Below are 16,491 nucleotides of genomic sequence, written 5' to 3' on the forward strand. Positions count from 1 at the left end.
CTCATTTTACTGGTCTGTGAAAGGACAGAAGGCTGTCTAAAGTGCCTGCTCATAACTTAAAAAACAAAACAAAACTGATGTTCTTTGTGGCATGTTCTTTATGTTTCGTATCAAAAAGTCTTCACAGTTTCGACAGTTTCATGGCCTTGTTGGACAATATATCATAACATAACACACACTATGGTAGTTGCTTGTCTTCTGGGTCGGTATACATGAAGCCAATTGACAGATATTTCTTGCTATAATTACAACACTTTTTTTAGATGACTGGAAGAAGCTTCATTTTTCTTTGAACAGTATGCATCCTCATCAACATCATCAATAATTTTATGTTTATATCCAGCGAGTGATCCATCCTGATGCTCAGCCAAAATATATTGTTATGAATTTCACGATAACATCAAAAAGCCAGCCGGAAACAACCAAATACGTTTACTTGCAGAAATGGAAGAAGAAACACAATAATTTTCAATATTCCACTATGATCATTCTGAAAGCCTTTCAAACTCTCACTTGCACTGACTGACTCTGACTCACTCTTCCCATGAACATGGTATTTCTTTTGTACATGAATTTCTTTGACAACATCCTCAACACTAATGTGATCAACATTAGAGTTTGGTGTAGGTATGAAAGCAGCTTCTGGCTGTATGCACAATAGCAAGAAATGTCACATGCATTGTCTCAGCCACCCAGTCTCATTAACCCTGTACAGAAATAGAAGTGCTGAGTATATTTTTTGGCATTGAAATAGTTACTGTACTTTCTGGCGTATAAGACTACTTTTTAACCCAGGAAAATCTCTCAAAAGTCGGGGGTCATCTTATACGCCAGGTGTCATTTTATAGGTCCAGTGCTGAAACTTCTGAGCCAGACTGGAGAATCTACTGTCACCGCATATAGTGGGGGGAGCTCAAAAACAGCCATGGACGCATCCCCACCATATGCGGCGAACATAAGAAAGCAGCTACCACTCAGATAGTCTCGGAGACAGGAGGGCTGGGCAGGCAGAGAGAGCTGACCAGTCCAAGCAGGCTTTGTATACAACAAGGTTTCCTGCTAAGTACCTGCATGTCATAAGCATTTGAATTAAAATTACCATATTGAAATCAAATCTGATGGTTTTTTAATTTTTATTTGGTGTGCATTGGAAGAGAGATAGTCTTATACGGTGAGCATATCCCAAACTCTATATTTTAACTGGTAAAGTTGGGGGTTATCTTATATGCCCAGTTGTCTTATATGCCAGAAAATATGGTATTTCCATAACCATCTTTTACTTTTGTTTGTTTTTAATAGAGGTAGTAGGTTAGTACAATTCATACAATCAACAAGCAGTTTGAGAGGGAAAGACAAAATGAAAGGCAGTTAGGATGAAAGGAGTGATAAGCTCCGAACAGGGCTTTGAGAATTAGGAATGGAGAAAGAGTTCAGGGAGTTCACTTTTAATTTAATTGCTGTATCTGAACTGGTTTTATTTTCTACAACTGTGTTTGCCTGATTTTTAATTTAAGAATTTGCCACACATTAATACACTGAACTCATTGATCAGCACTTGTCTAGAATAGCAGCCATCTTGGGTGCTAGTTCCTGGGAGGGATCCTAATTTAAAAAAGGGCAAGGTGAATTATTGGACCCAAGGTTTGAACTGCAGGACCAAACTGGATAGGTACTCCATAAGAGAAGGGAATGATAAATTTCCTCTGAATAAATTTTGTTGAGAAATCCTATGATAGGGTCATCATACATTAGAGTTGACATGAAGGTACACAACAACCAAATCCTTATGCCGTCATACTGGAAGTGCATCTAAACTGAGTGCAGATAAACACATTTGCTGTTTGATATTTGCCCTAGGTACCTTTAGTTCCATTCACCAACCTGTCATTCTAAAACAGCACACAGGATGGATATTCAGCTATTCCCTGTCTCTCACTGAAGAAAGAAAACGATTTTTGACTTGATGTCAGTGCCAACAACATGCAGGAAAAGAGTGATGAGATCAGCTTGAAAGCTTTCTGTTATACAAACAAGGAGAGAAGGCATTTCTCTGTCTCACTATCAAACTCACACCCACTCAGAGGGAAGGTGACCTCTATAAAAGGGACCACCCCCCCAATGATGGAAAGAGAAGTCAAAATTGAAAAGGCTTGAAATGATAATTCCCCACCCTTTGCTCTATAAAGTACCCAAGAGCATGTGTGAAAACTACCCAGGTGTTTCTATCCTACACAGGTGGATCAATTTATTTTCAGCAGAGCTTGAAAACACTGCATTTTGCACAACTCTCACAATCCTCTAGCCAGTATGTTGATGTTAAGTGGGGCATCCTAGGAGCTTTAGTACCCCAAGGTAACTTTTAATTAGTTCTTATTTCTGGTCTGCCTCACATACACTTGCATTCATCATAATTTTTTTTCCAACCTTTTTCCACACTGATCTGCAAGAAAGGTTCATCTCTGGCAACATTTGTGTTTTAATTGATATTTTCTCAAACTATAAGAAGTTTTAACCATGTTTTTCCAAAATACATAGAAGTCTAAACATATTGCATTCTAAAATACAGGAAGTTTGTGAAGTGCAAATTTGGTGCATTCAAACTGGACACTCATGCCTATTGTTTCATCTTCAATGAAAAAAAAATTCTTTTTTATTTATATAGCTTTAGGGAGAAGCTAGCCAACAGATGGTATATACTTTTTCATGTGCTTTCCATCCTCTAAAAAACCTCCCACAGCAATTTTTCCTGTGTTTTAATTGTGTTCACTGCAATTATGACAAAGGAAATGGGAAGGAAGATGGAATCTAGCTGCACCTTTAAGACTAACTGGTTTATTTTAGCATAAGCTTTTGTGGATTTCAACCTTCTTCCTGCAGATTTCAGTTGCATGCATTACTGTATACTAACTAGTGGAAGAATCTGTTCAGCAAAATAAATAAACAAATGTTTTAAAATGGGGAAAACAGTAATATACAAAAGATTGACCCTTCCCTAGCTCTGCATTTGTCAGGGCTCATAGTTTATCAGTGCTTACCAGGAACAAGTATAATAAATCCAAACTTGGATTAAGAATGCAAACTCCTCCTCCAACAGGGAGTTCTTATTTGTAATACCATTGCTTTACTTCCCTTGGGTTATGTAATTTACAGGCTCATCATAATGGATTCCATGCAGTGACAATACATTTCAGAGATTGCTTCTTATGAGCTATTGGGCAATTTTGCACAGTTGTGATCAAAGTGTCTGTCATCGTAATATATAACCATCTACTAATGATGTCATTTTATTTGTTAAACATGTCATCTCAGCTGGTGTGAGAGAAATCAAATGGGCACTCAACTTTCCCAAAATATTAGGTGTAAAATTTACAATTATTATTTTTGAATAAAATAAAACTGTAAAAAAATTTCAGAAATTCAGTAAAACTTCACAAGAACAGTGTGTGTGTATGTGTGTGTATATAGTGTGTGTGTGTGTGAATATTTTTGAAGTGCTTTTGTTAATACATTGATTTATGAAATTCTCTAGAAATCCCTAACTTGCTCCCATTCAAAAGTTAAAATATATAATACAATATGTCTTGGGGAAAAACAGGAATTACAAACAGACCATTGTTTTTTAATCTTTGTAATTATTACTGCTGATGAAGCAAATAACACATGCAGTTACTTCTTTGAAAATGCAAATGAATGCAATGAGATATATCCAGCAAACCTTTTGCTATGGGTACATTTTTTGTTTCCCAGACAACTTGAGAATTTGTGAGTGTCAAGACTCACTCACATATTCATGCTGCTGATTTTTCTTTTCTATGTGGTCCATCATGTTCCAAGTTACATGGAACATTCATATCAAGAATAATGAATGTTAACTGCAAAGTTAAAGCCATCAGCAGTGCCTATCAGTGACTGTGTATTTTCCACACTTTAGAGTGGAAAAATCACTGTCACTGCTACAGCTTAAACCCATGAAAAGCCCTGGATAATTGGTTTCCCCATGAAAAATATTTGGTACAGAATTCATCAAGCTCAAATGGAGAAATGAAGGGGACGTTTTTGTTTACCTTTTAATACTCACAAGAAACTGAACTTCATAAAATGGCAAACAAAATATCAGTTTAGAATTGCATACATTGTGTTGCATATAAGGTGGTGGTGGGTTTGTCTTCTGTGTGTTGTTAAGGTTTTGTATGTTTGTATGTTCTGGGTAATTTTGTAAACTGTTTTCAAATTTAAATCAATTATTTTTTAAAAAACAAAACAGTTGAGTCCAGCAACTGAAAGGTTTATATATCCTGAAATTCCAGATACTTTGTGGAAACAATAAATAAATAAATAAATAAAATGATCCAGTTAGTGGGGATCTGTCATTTCTTCATCAACACCTTGGAACCAATAGTAGGGAAAATGATGGTAGGGAAGTACATTTTTAAACAGACAGGAAAAGAAAGGAGACACTGCTACTACAGAGTAAGCTATTTCCTACAAACCACAGGTAAACCTTCCCAAAGCCTGGTGAATAGAATCACAAATGGGGAAAGGACTAGTAAAATTTGAGGAGGACAGTCTCAAGTTAAAGATATATTTGTCCTGAGGGTTAATTGTAGAGAATGATTTCTCCATTGTTTATTTTAGTTAAAATAAGTTTAATTATCTATGTTAAATAGAGGAATGATTTCTTAATTGTTACTGTCAGTTGTGGACGATGAGTGATGTATGAATTTCTTCATAAGTCATCACAACTAGTGAATATGAAAACGAAAGTAGGCATATATTAGAGCTTTTGTTTGGAACCTGATTTAGTGATTTAGATTGTGGCCCGTTACAGACCGCCCAAAAGGGGCGGTCTTGGGCCGCTGCCGGTTGCAGCGTGGAGTCGCAGCAGCCAAACTGTGCGACTCCTCCGCGCTGCAAAAAAGGAGCGCGCAAATCGCGCTCCTTCCGGCAACCCGGAAGAGACGCCGCAAGTGCCAACGCGCGCACTTGCGACGTCTCTTCCAGGGCACGATGTCAGGATGCTGTGCGTCTGCGATGTCAAAATGGCGGTGCCCATCTGTATAGGGCGCCGCCATTTTGATGTACTCATTACGCGCGAGGAGCAAGGCGCGTCAGGAAGCGCCGCCCCTCATGCATAATCACGGAGCAACGACGGCACCTCTTGGGCCCGTCTGTAATGCGCCAATGATACAATTTGGCTTGTACCCAATCCAACCTGCTATGAACCACATCTTACCTGAGTTTGATATATGTGACTATTTATATCTGTCTGAGAAATGAAATCTTCATGAGAAATGAAAATTGCTTTTTTAATTTTTCTTTTAAAAACATAAATAGATAAAAATTAAAGGTAAAATTAAAGATTGTGTTTGCTTCATATTTCACTCCCTCTCTTGCCCTAGTGGGCTGAATGTCCAGATAGAAATATTTAGGTTAAACAGATACATAATTTATAAACATGTAGAAGAATAGTGTTGCTTAAAGTGGAAAATACAATGATAGAACATGGAGGGAAGGAGGAACATAAGGAGAAATAAAACTTTGGACAACCAATATTTTTATACCAATTGTGATAAGCATTGCAGGGAGAAGTATCTTACTTGTTCCAGTTTCATGTATAATTTCCATATGCATTATGAATATCAATAAACAGTATCTTGTACTTGAGTTTTAGAGTAACTGTTTCAGAGTTCTACATCAAGAGTAGTCTTAATCAGAATATGTATTCATGGTTTCCTTCACTGGTGAATCAAGAGGCCCTGGAGGCTTAATAGTTTATTCAATATCCAAACCAACCAACAACATTAATAGGTAAACAATAATGAATATATCTAAGATGGAGAACATTTGAAAGACTGTTTGTTGCTCTGCATTTGCTCTCCAGTCCCTGAAGTAAAATTTCAGGAAGAAGTACCATGCTATTACTGATATAAGATCAAAATACAGAATGTTAGAGTTCAGCAGCTAAAATAGAAGTCTCATGCCTTGGCTGTGCTAGGCATTTTCTCATATGCTATTTCTGAAGCAGCCTTTGAACTTAGTGGAAACTGCGAGTATTTGGCCTGCTTCAGAGTTCATTTTGTCCAACTTCTTTCTAGTCCACTTTCTGATCTGTAAAGGATGATGAGAGCTTAGAAAGCACAGGGTAGATTCTTCAAGATCAGATGGAAGTATCACTTATTAACTGGTTTTCTAAAGTTGGTGAATACATTATCAATTCATTCACCTCCAAATCAAGCTGAACAAACATCATTGCCTTGATACACACATGGGTAATTTTTCAGTTAAGATATTTAGTCCACTTGCACAACCAATGTATGTATATGATGATTCGCCTGTTCCCCAGAAATAAATTAATTCATCAGATTATAGGTCTGTTAAGAGCTGCATTGTGTTCTGTGAACAGAGAGAAAGAATTGGTGGAAAATATCACTTCAGAAATGATACACACCTATCTCAACCAAATAAATTCAATAAATTAAATCACTTTGAGAAAGGCAGCTCTCTCAGAAAAGGTATCTTTCCAACTATTTCTATGAATTCCTTCCTACCTCTTATCTTCAAAGAAACATACATACATACAGAGCTGGGAGAAATATCCACATTTGCTAAAGTCTCTCATGCTTTACAACTAGGTTCGCTAGAATCAATGACAATTTATTGACATTAACTATTATTGGTGACTTTTATTTTACAGGTACTGTTGTTATAACAAGTCTTCACCATGTATTACACAACAGGCGATCACACAGCCATATGTCTACATCACTTACAAGGCTACCTGTTCAAACAACCTCCTAGAATTTGTGAGTTTTAGAAAGAATAATAAAATAAGCATATTTATTTATACTGGACAATTCTGTTTTTTCTTCTTCAACAGGATTGTATTTTTATAAGTTATTTTAGAAATCACAGCAGTATAATTTGATAGAGAATTTTTAAAACAAATTTGTCAGATGTACTCTATTTAAAAGACACAATTTATTTTAACAAATTTCATATTGTCATGTTTCCATAGGAGAAAGGGTGGAATTGTGCTGTATTCCAGATGCTGATGAACTGCTGTTCCCTTCAGTTTTAATCAGCATAATCAGTGGTGACAAGTAGCAATTCTACATGAATGCTACCACCACCATAGGGCAATTATATTCACCAGATAGTCCATCTTAAAAAATATATTAAGATATAGTCTGGAACTGGCAGGAGTAACAAGACTGAATTAACTTTTGTTTCTTCTTCTCTGATAGCTCACTATTTATTAACAGATTTATTCAAATGTTGGCATCTGAGAGGTCTGAAACACACACATATAAATAAAAAGAATAATACAATAAAACCCATATCCATTAAAAATTTGAAAAAAGCAATAATCAATATTACTCAAACTAGATTAGACTGGAGTCTAATTAGATGACCACATATATGTAAGAGTCCTTTTAAGCTGTGCATCTGCTTTGAGAACAAATCTGAAATCCCATTTTATAGATCGAAAACTGCTTCAAGATTCCCTGGTTTTTCCACCATCAATCTACACCGTTAGTATCGTTCTAGCCCATTCAGCACTGACTCAGAAGACATCTAGATGCTAACAACTGCTTACCTAAAGATGTGTTGCAAGCATACTGATGATGACTCTTCTAAATGTACAAATTATTCCAGGGATGTTCTAAAGATACTAAATAAATACTTTCTAATGTAGATGACAAAACAAAGCTCAGCAGAAGAGTAGAAGATCTACCATCCTGTAAAGCATGCATACAGGACAGCTACCCTTCAGTTATTCCCTCCAAAAAGAATCAGGAAGCTTTTCCCTTCTCTTGATGACAACATATTTCACCTTTCCAGTTCATATCAGAAAATCAAAATTGATAGCAAAGTGTAACATGCCAACAAGAGGCTGAGAAAAATCAAGAATTCCTTCATTTATCTTGCCAACAACAACATCCGCTGGAGCCACTGAAGCTGTTTATACCCCATAACAACTCAGAAGCAAAGGTGACATAGTTCAATGAAGAATCTTAGAAGTTTAATTAGAATAAAACATGGACTACTGCTAAAGACTAGGATACCAGGGTTTAACATCCTCAGTTGGAATGTAGATTATACTTTCCTCAGTGCCACCTTCTCACCACAATGGCATTATTTGGCCACAGTCCTCTGTCATGGTGTGCATTACATAACTTTACATGTACTTAGCTACATAGCTAAGAAACTCTGGAGATTATCAGATGGGGGGGGACAAAGCATGGGATCACTCCCGTCCTTATCTTGTCCTTTTCATGTGACTTCACGAAAGACTCTTTCGCACATTGCACTATCCTGTCATTATCTTGTCATGAAGTGAAATTGTCCTGTCACTTTTGAATAACAAAAACTCCCATTAATAATGGATGGGACAACGATAGGATAAGTGTGACGTGTGAAAATCTTTTGCGCAATCGTGGACAATTCCACTTCACAGATGGACAATGCTGGGATAAGTGCAACATTATTTGAAAGTCTTTTGCATGATAAGGATGGGAAAAGGATGAGACAAGGATGTGTTTTTCTCCGTATGATAATCTCCATTGTTAGTGAATTGCAAAGATGCATAACATGACACTGGTAAGAATGTCCCAGTGTGCACTGGCACACCTTAGTGGATGTCCCAATGGGACAGTTTCAGGTTACATAATCTAAAAATAGTCTAAAAGTATATTAAGCTATAGTCTGGAACTGGCAGGAGTAACAAGGCTGAATTAACTTTTGTGTTTTCTTCTCTAATAGCTCACTATGCTTCAGTATGAGAATATGGATACGCCCCACTTGGCTGTTGCTTCAGTGAGAAGGAAACATTCTTCTATAATGCAATTCCATAAGTCAATTTCTAAAATACAAAGAATTCAGCTTTGCTGAGATTAATTCAATATGATTTAGCAGAATGGGTTGTTCTGATGATGTCCATAAAGGCTCTTTCTGTTGGGTATGGTCTTTCTTGACCACCTAGCTGAGTTATTCACATTACTATTTCTAATCTCATCAAGAGACTTCAATTTATATCAGTATGTTCTTTTATTTTAGGTGCTTAAAAAGTTTGACTTGCCAAATAAAAAGAATTACTGATTTTCCTCATGATGATGATTGAGAAGCAATGAATTCCATTCCAGGCTAAGCACAAAATATCTTTATTTGACTGCAGCATCATGCTGCCAGAACCAACTTTAAGGCTCATGGGGAAGGGAAATAAAACAATTTCCCCAAACACTGTGTTCTATGATAATGTCACAATTGGCACTCATCATCAGAACATAGAAAGCTGTCAACAAACTCAAACACATCTATAAGACTCATGCAGATGAGTCTGGCCTCCCGCTATTTCAACTTCATTGAAGTGTCCAGAATCATCAATTTGAAAGTCAGTTTAATATCAATTCCCCAGAAATAAATCACCATCGGCAGTAATATTTCTCAAGGCTGTTTTCCTCCTTTTCCTAACAGTCTGTTAAAAACAAATGACATAGATGAAAAAGAAATTGCACTCACACTGCAGTTCTGCTCGTGTTATTAGAAGAGAAAATGTCAGAGAACTGGAAATGAAAACAGCAACTGATTACCTCTGTAGGATTTTTTTTCATTGGACAACTCTCCAAATTTCCAAAATTGAGTCCATTGGTTATTTTCTTTTCTTTTACCTCCTGTTACGGTTCGATAGATTTCTTCATCAGATTGTAGAGGGTGAGTGATTTCTCCTTCCCCCACTGTTTCCCCCCAGTTGGACCTGATTGGAGAAAAAGAGAGAGAGAGAGAGTAAAGGCTATAATTGTTAATCCTTTTAATTTAAATAATCTTTGTTTAATAAAAAAAAATACTGATGAACTGAAATACAGATTGAGTCTACATTATCCAAAGTGCTTGGGCAAGAAGTGTTTGGAATTTCATAGGTTTGGGTTTTTTTTGGAATTTGACATATACAATAATGATCTTCATTTATGTTTCCTATATACCTTATGTACATAGCCTAAATATGAATAATTACTTAATATGTACTTAAGACAACTGAAATCCCACAAATTGCCAGCTTTACTCATAAGGCAACTAGACGTGTATCAGCACTACACAGCTATATCATTTTTATACCACATTAGTTGTCACAGCTCCATCTTAAGAAATCCTGGGATTTACAGTTTTCTGAGATATATTTATTTATTTATTCAAAGGTTTATATGCAATGTTTCTGACCAAGGCAGCTTCCACAACAAATTGAAAACAATTAAAAATGTTCTAAAACCAATTTAAAACCACCACATTAAAATACTATAAAAGTGATTAAAACTGATTGTATGGAATACTGTATCCTTCTAAAAACTACACTTCTAAGGTATCCCCAAATTCCTGTCTACACTATGAAAAATGTAATCCCTATTTCTCTCTTTTCTTCAGATGCCTTTACCAGGTACCAGTGGCATCACTAAGCGGGGGGAGGGTTACGGGGATGTGGTCTACACTGGATGATACCCTAGAAGAATGGTGACACTCACTTGGGCCCTCCACACACATGCTGTTCTTACATATGCTCATCACCCTATGCATCACATCCTTTTCCCCATGAGGAAAAGAATGGGGTGGTATGGGGGAAGGGAGCAAGCACACCACCAGATGCCCTGCCCCTGGAAGACACACACTCTGGAAGCCCCACTCTTCCACACCGGGTGACACCAGGTGCAAGGACACCACTGCCAGGTACCAAGGCACACTACAAACCCAGGATTTCTTAAGATGGAGCCATGATACTTCAGTGTTATCAAACTGATGTAATTATGTAGTGCAGATACACATTTAGATTTTGGTGCAGTGGACCCTTGTTATCCACTGGGATTTGGTTCCAGGAATCCTCATGAATAACAAAATCTGTGTGTGTTCAAGTCCCATTAAATACAATGGTATAGCAAAATGGTGTCCCTTATATAAAATGGAAAAATCAATGTTTGATACTTGAAATTCATATTCTTTTTGAATATTTTCAAGCCGTGGATGCTTGAATCCGTGTATAAAAAATTCATGTATAATGAGGGCCAACTGTATTATTCTGCCACTGCTCTGTTTTTGGAGCACTGTTCATAAGTTGTGAAAGTGAGGGGGCCCTTTTAGATATTTTTCATAGGTGTAAGCATGAAAAGAGCTCAGAGCCTCATAGGTGCTACTCTTGCTGCCTGCTGCTGTTTAAATCTCCACAATACATCAGAACTGTGAAGAAAACACTATCTCTCCTTGGAACACAGAGACATGGAGGATTTAAACCTGGTTATTGGAAGCCACAGGGAAATCACAATGAATTTAACACAACACGCAACAGTTGGAGTTCATAATTTCTTTCTTTTCCATGTATGAAACTTGTACCAGACATTCAAATAGTCAGAAGTTTGCTTCAAATCTTCCAGTATCATGTACTACACGTTCTTGCAGGATCTGATTACAGAAACATATTCAACTCCATCTTAAGTTAGGTGGGTTTTCTATGGTCTTTGTAAATATCATTTCCCTTCTTGAATGCATGAAACCGTGGTACTTCTGGTTACATGTTGTTGCCTGCACAGGAGGAAAAACTCTCTTCTCAAAACCAATTTATTTCTGGTAATTAAAAATAACAACTGTCCTGGCCCTTTGAAGCACTTTTTATATTAAAAAAGTTAAGACGTTGAATGCTATTAGAAAATAATTCTTAAACATTATGTTTAATGGAAGTAGAGAACCACTATATCAGAAGAGTCCAGTAAGGTATTTTTCAATCTCTCCAGTTGCTTTTATTAAATCTCAAATGAATTTCATATCTTTTATTACTTGTACCAGCCATCACTATATTTCATTTTCAGGAAGAAGGTTACATATTGTCTCTGAAAAATGCATCCAAGGTAGGACAAGGAAGAAGCCATTTCCAGGCAAGATCAGATATGTCTATTCTGCAGTAAAGCTATTAAAAACTACTGCCCAGACGATATTTGTCCTTGTCTTTCATTTTCAAGAATGACAAGATGGTAACAAAGGATGCTCTGTTATTTGGATTAAAATGTGGTGCTCCCATATTTTTTCCTAACCAATAGCCTCCAAAATGAAAGACTGAGAACACCTATGGTCACCTTTTCCACCAACTTATTGGGGGGGGGGGGGTAGGGGAGTCACCATTACTATTACAGTTACAAACATTAGTTGTTATAGTGTGCCTTCTTGAGAATATTTGTTAGGATGAGTTGCCTTTGTCTTCCTTTAAGGTTGAGAGAGAGGGACTTGCCCAAGGTGGGTTTCCATGGGTGAGTAAGGATTTGAACCTCGGTTTCCAGAGTTGTAGTCCAGTCCTCAAACCACTATACCACACTGATTCACTCAGTAACTAAACTGAAAACACCTAAAATATTTACTTTTAGTTATCAAATAAAAATAAAAATAAATAAAACTACTGCAAACCATTGGCCTGCAGTATAAAACACACCCTTATTCTATACACCAGGTCATTGCACCAACAATCAAAAGAGCAGAAGGGAGGAGCACGATATCATTGAGACTATATAATATAGTCTCACCACCCAGAAGGGCCATATTAATATAACTATAAATGTATCCAAAGAGTTAGAGTTACACTATAAAAGCTATCTCTTTAGACTTAGACCTTCCAGAATAGTATAGGGGGTTAGCCATCTGGGCACATTTTGGAAGGAAGCAAAGTTTGATAGCCACACATCCACTCCTCTTCTTTTGGTTGTGAGCAGTAGAAGAGGAGCAGTCAGGCAGCTGCTCCTTCTGCTTCTTTTCAAAATACTTTACTTGATCCCAGGTGTCCTGGAGAGAAAGGCACTGGGAGGTCATGGCCAGGAAAATTACCTGTGCAATTATTTACAAAAATGCTACCCCCAAGCTTGTTCTATACAGTTCACATATACTCAGAAATAGCCAGAGCTTGGAAATGGGTTAACTATACAGAATGTGGTTACTAGGCTGTCCCTTAAACCTTGAACTCAAAGGCTAGTTCTTAAGTAATTAGTTAAAGTGATCGTAGATTTTAAAAACATAACTTCTATTTTCCAATTCTCAAAAGCAACTGAAATAATTATTTTTAAAAAATCTGCACACAACAACATGATATACAAGACTAGCAATTTCACATATGATCATAACTGCATATGGGGTGGGGATTGCAGCTATATCATGTTGCTTCCAGTTTTGGTTTTGGCTGGTGTGTGTGTGAGAGAGCGAGAGAGACAGAGATCAAACTGAGTGCCTCAGAAAGATCTGGGGGCAAAGCTGCTACATCCTGCGGCTATTCTGAGTCATTTTTTTGACCAAAAAGTCACCTAAAAATATTGTGGTGCCTGGTGATTTTGGAGGGCTTCAGGGGGCCCTTGGAGGTCACAAAGCAACAGCTCATGGACCACATTTCTCCATCCAAACTTGATCCATATGATTTAGTTATGCTGCTAAAGCACTGAAATTATTTCTCATTGAGCTACAGTTGTAATGTAACTGAATTATAACTCTGTTAGTTTATAACTCTATTAATATGAGCTAACTATGATCAGATTTAGGCTGCAATACATTAAAGGGAGGAAAGAGCCTTCTCAAGATATGGGAATTAATCCCATTAAATACAGCGGGACTTGTTGAATAGAAGTGTATAAGCCTGTAGTTAGTCCTGTAACTATTGAAATGTTTTGTAACACCACATCAATTTTATTTGAACAACAAACTGACAGGTTCTTATACTTTGCTTTTTCTCATTTAAATTAAGCACAAAATGACAGTAATTATCTTGTGCTTTGTGTTGATTTAGTATTATATATTATATATCATAGAAATGATGCATAATATAGTTTTATACTTTTTGTATAGTTTTATACTTACACTATCACATAGTGTCTCTGAGGAAAAATAAAACACACTGGGCTCACCCATCACCTGAACAGTTTCTCCCCACTTTCCTTTCATTTAATGACCCACTCTCTTTGTGTGTTCTTTAGGTGCGCATCTATTTTCAAAAGTTAAAATCTCACCTAGAAAACATAATTGGTTAATAAGGCAAGAAGGTTAGCATATTGGAATTGGCTGGTATACACACAAAAAGATAAGTCATGCTTTTCAAAACCAAAAAGTGAGGGTGTACTAGTCTTACTTAAAATATGCAATGTCATTGAAGCTGAGCATCTGCTGGGATTCACAGCTTGGCAAAGGACCCACCCCTTACTGAAACTTACTGAAATTTACTGGCCTTCCTTTTTTCTTCTAGGCTGCATCCAAACTACAGAAATAATCCAGTTTGATACCACATTAACTGCCATGGCTCAATGCAATGGAATCCTGGTGGCCCCAGAGCACTCTAGAAGGCTAAATGTTCCACAAAACTACAATGCCCAGAATTCCATAGCACTGAGCTATGAAAGTTAAAGTAGTGTCTTTGACGAACTGACTTACAAACCAGCCAATCAGAAGCCAGAGACCCTAAGCCAATCAGGTGCTGGCTGATGAGTTTGAAGATTCCGCTTGGCAGTTGGGTTGAGTCAGTTAGGGTTTGGAATCCTGAGGGTGAAGTTGGAGTTCAGTGGGGAAGATAGTTAGGATTAGAGACTGAGAGAACAGTATTTTGATAATAGACCAAGGAAGGGTCTGTTAGGTCCAGAGAGGGACCATATTAATTCTGGAGAGTCTAGAGAAGAGATACTCACTGTAGCCAGACTCAGGAAGAGGGGTTTGGGTTACATAACTTCTGGAGTGATAGTATAGTCTGTGTGGCTGAGTTATTATCAGAAAGTTAAAACCAGACTTATATATATATATATATATATAACAAAAGAAGACATAGTAACAACTTCATGTCAAAGTTATCTTTGCCTATTCTGTGTTAAAATAAACTTTTATTCTTGTTCCATCCACGCTACTGCCCTTTAAAACCCACAGAGGTGTTGGGTCACAAAGAAGGAAAGAATTGTGAGGTGGTGGAGAATCGTTACAGTGTCAAACTGGGTTATCTTTGTAGTGCGGCTGGAGTCCTAGACTTCCAGTTAGGCTTTAATCTGCAAATTAAGTTCTTCACAGCTCCTTGAACTTAAAGGCAAATACACCATTGTCCAGCCTTGTTCTGACATGAGCTTTGCCTATGGCTGGCTGGCTCAGCTGTGTCTGAATATCCACTCCACCTTCCTTAATAATCACAAAAGAGCATGCTATGGTCATCACAGTGACAAGGTCAATGCCTCCCACACTGCTGTGACTAACCACAGCCAGAAAGCATCATTAGAGAACCATGGCAACCAAGTCAATGTCTGAAGCTATAATAGTCAAAGTCATCTCTTCCCTATTCATTTGCCATTCTAGGATGCTTGCATGTTTTAGCATTTGGAATCCGTCTTTCAGTTTTATATAGGTTCAAGTATATGATAGACAAACATTAGCACAAGGTATAGGTGCATTAGGAAGAGGAATACAATAACAAGTGAAAGTTATAAATGTCTCCTCAAGGCCACATTTAGACAGTGACAAGACATTTAGAATATTTAGGCAATGCAGTTTTATTCATTCATTCATTCATTCATTTGTGGAATTTATATTCCACCCTTTTCCCAAAATGAGATTCAAGGTGGCTTACAATAATTTAAAAAGACAAAACTGAAACATTAATTACAAAAATTAAAAATCAATAGAATCAAAAGTGTTATTGCTACTAGCTATGTATTTTGAGCATTAATTTTGTACTTTATGATTTGCTATGTTAATTCTTATGCATTTTATTGTTATTTTTATTGCTGCTGTTATTTCCAATGCATTCTTTCATTATTTATTGTGATTGTGATTTGCTATGTTATTTTTATTGTTATTTGCTGTGTATTTTCTTTACTTTTGTAACTCGCCCAGATTCTTCGTGATTGGGTGGGCAATAAATAAATCCTTATTATTATTGTGCTTCAGTGCTCACGCACATCATGTCCTGTTGTGGATTGGCTCCAATTGCCCATTGATCCCATTATGCATCTGTCCAATTGTGCATCCACTTTGACCTATAATGATAACTTTCCTGGCTGCTCTATGTAGTAATGTAGCATTAGCCCCCTGCTGAATACAAACATTATGAGACTGCTCAGTTCTATTACCCACAGATATAAGTCCACATATGAATACATAAATCCCCAAATGAATACCAGCCATTATTTTTAAAATGAAATTAAACTACCAATAGAAATGAAATCAATTAAAATGGATCCAATAAAAATATTGGCAAGATAAAATACTGTTAAAAGCCCATGCAGTCAATTTCTAAACCTTGTCAAAACAGAAATGGTTTCACTTGCTGAAAGAACAACAGCAAGGGGAAGCCATTCTAAGCTCCTTGGTGTGGAAGTTCCAAATCCTGTGAACAGCCACTGAGAAGGGTGTCTCTTACTCTGACCAAATATGCTGGGAGGATAAAGGGAATCTGTAACGACCTTTTCCCGAAGATCTTGGAGACATTGGTATATAAGGTACAGCAGGATACAG

At 37.0% G+C, this 16,491-nt stretch overlaps 1 protein-coding gene across 4 annotated transcripts in view; it reads right to left on the reverse strand.

Annotated features, from left to right (window-relative positions):
- The window catches only part of LOC149314598 (leucine-rich repeat-containing protein 4C), a 1,025,265-nt gene that overhangs the window by 450,336 nt on the left and 558,438 nt on the right, over window positions 1-16,491 (reverse strand). For 3 of the 4 annotated variants that reach the window (XM_089521461.1, XM_089521463.1, XM_089521464.1), the window contains exon 3: window positions 9,591-9,754. The gene's annotated coding sequence lies outside the window, so the exon portion shown is untranslated. Of the gene's footprint in view, window positions 1-9,519; window positions 9,755-16,491 lie in introns of all 4 variants that reach the window. The other variant, XM_089521462.1, reaches the window with a different exon arrangement.

The sequence above is a fragment of the Sceloporus occidentalis genome, unplaced genomic scaffold (assembly GCF_023333645.1).
Source record: "Sceloporus occidentalis isolate IW3139 unplaced genomic scaffold, rSceOcc1.0.p SCAF_4, whole genome shotgun sequence".
In the NCBI taxonomy this organism is placed as follows: Eukaryota; Metazoa; Chordata; class Lepidosauria; order Squamata; family Phrynosomatidae; genus Sceloporus; species Sceloporus occidentalis.